Consider the following 2,781-nt stretch of genomic DNA (forward strand, 5'->3'; position numbering starts at 1 on the left):
AAATGAGGTCATCAAGATGTGACCTGATTGACAGGCTAAACTCCACCCCTTCACACGTAAGTCTCAAATTGACAACAGATTATGTAACTACCCCAGCAGCTCAAGACAGTTGGCTGGTTCACTATCATTAGGTGCCATTGACTCACAGTGATGCTGTGTACAATAGGATCCTCACAATTCTTGAACCTATTGGCGGAGCCACTGTGCCAATCCATTTGCTTGAGAATCTTCTTTTTGCTTCTCTGACCTTCCACTTTACCAAGCATGATGCCCTTCTCCAGAGATTGGTCCTTCTTGATAACATGTCCAAAAGATGAGAGACACAGTCTTGCCATCATCACTTCCAATGAGCAATCTGGTTTATGCCTTCCAAAACAGATTGACTCATTGTGCACGTTATATTTAATCTTCTGGCCATGCATAGCATGTTCAATATCTTTTGCCAATACCATAACTCAAATGCATCAATTCTTTTCCAGTCCTCCTTATTCATTATCCAGCTTTTACATGGATATGCGGTGATGGAGAATATACCATGGCTTCACTGTTTGTGATTCTGACCAAAATGAACATTTGACAACTTCAACATTTTCTCCATTTATCATGATGATATCTATTGGTCCATGCTTTGTTGTTGCTTCATTTCCTGATTTATTTTTAAGCCCCCTGAGCCCGGTCTATCCATGTCACACTGCCCAGCATTGTTTCTTCCCCTGTTCTGGAGGGAGTCTCTATGAAAGGACAGGGCGATGAATCAGCAGGCAACATAGGGGCAGAGAAGACCTGCAGCTTCCAAAGCTGCAACTTGAGAATTTTCACATTTCTGGAATTATGTGAGGCAGCAGGGTGCTGGGTTTCTACATAATCATATAGTAATTTATTTAATCTCAATTCACTATATTGAGACATAATAGTTCTTGTTCTGCACTTCAAATTTAGATTCCCATGGTGACATTAGATATTCTTACAGAAAATTTAAACATAAAAATTTTGAATTTTCAGGGATTTTTTTCAGTCTTCTTTTTAAACTTTTAGAGGATAAATGATCATTGATCTGAAATAAAACCTAGGTTAGCAGAGTCATAAATCACTACTGTGTATTTCATGCCAAATAACTTAATTATGTCACTCCGGAATTGGTGAATTTGAAGAAACATGGAAAATTACACTGGTTATGGCTGTGAACCTAGTGATGTTAAGATGCTGGATTTATGTATGTTAATTTGATTCATATGCAAGTCAAAACATGCCTATTTTTAATCAGCAGATGGTTTAATATGCTTTCCACACTTGTAAAAAATGAAAAGTACTGTGAGCTATCTTTTGCTTTGTCATTCATTCTGCCTACAGTATTTATTGGGAACCCAGTGAATGTGGTACACGGTAGTTACATTCTGGGGTGGGGCGGTGGGGGACGGGGGAGGGAGAAGTTCCCTGAGTCAGAGAAGATAGGATCAACTTAAACACAGACTTTTCTCACTGTATGCTCTGAGATGTGTTTCTTTAAGAGTGTGCGTGTCATGTAAACGTTTGTGACTCAATAGTGGCTTTCCTATGCGTGCACTGGCATTTCAGAACTCCCTTATAATCATTTTGTTCCATTGCGATCTTCAAGTGAAATTAATAATTAATTCATGTAGTATACAATATTATGCACCAAACACGAGGAAATACTATGTGCAATATGTTATAAAGAAAAACTGGTCCCTGAGCTCATAGTTTACCAAACTAGAAGACAAATTTATTCATAATGACTCTATATAAGGTTTCCAGCTTTGTCGATCTTTATTGGAGCAGATCGCTTCCATTTTATTTCAAGAAACGACTGGTAGTTTTGAACCTACAACCATGTGGTTCTCAGTGCAATTTTTACACACCAGGGCCATCAAGGTTCCCTCATGAATTCATGGGCTGCTAACTGCAAGGTCAACAGTTCAAATCTATCAGCTGCTCCACAGGAAAAGCAATGAAGCGCTCTACTCCTAGAAAGGGTTACAGCATCAGGAGTTCTACTCTTTCCTTAGGGTTCCTATGTGTCAAAATGGTCTCCGTGACAGGGAGTGTGGAGGGGTCTTCAGGGACCGCAGCAACTTTGAGCAGTTTCTCAGCTTGTCACTCACGTCAGTGGTTATAATATTTATTTGTTTAGAATCTTCACTCAAATAAATTATTCAGTAATCATTCCATCTTGATTCCTTTAACAAGTTTTGGTTCCTAGTACCACAGGAAAGAGAAGGGAAAAACAGAATTGGAAGAGGCAAGACTTTTCATTACTGTGACAATGTATCACATTTCATTGTCACTCATGCTTTACTTGTGTTTGTGTATTTCTTCCAGTTGAAATTTTAGGGCGGGCACCGTGAACACAGGTGCTTGCCCTAACAGGAGATGAGCTCAATGAGTGTTTGCTGTGGAATTAATTGATTATGCAGAACAAAGCACGAGCAGCTATCAGGTGAATCTGCTAATAAATATTCTCTGGTTCTGGTCATTAAGTTCAATGTTCAGCCAATTGTAGTTCCATTGGAAAGGGATGTGTCACAGAAGCAAACTCTTTTAGAGGGGGAAAAAGGGAGCCAAATGGTGGCAGAGGGAGTTACTGATATGATCCACGAGCATCGTGTTCAACAGAACAGACTTCATAGGGAGTTGAGTTATACTTCGCTTTTTGACATCATTTTATTTGGTGATGGATGGAGGGGTGGAGTTTGTGGGGTGGGAAGTAGCCTTCTGCAGTTGAGGGCAGTGGGAGTGAGGCAGGCAGACAAAGCATGTAGGCAA

This window comes from Tenrec ecaudatus, chromosome 3 (assembly GCF_050624435.1).
Source record: "Tenrec ecaudatus isolate mTenEca1 chromosome 3, mTenEca1.hap1, whole genome shotgun sequence".
Taxonomy (NCBI): domain Eukaryota; kingdom Metazoa; phylum Chordata; class Mammalia; order Afrosoricida; family Tenrecidae; genus Tenrec; species Tenrec ecaudatus.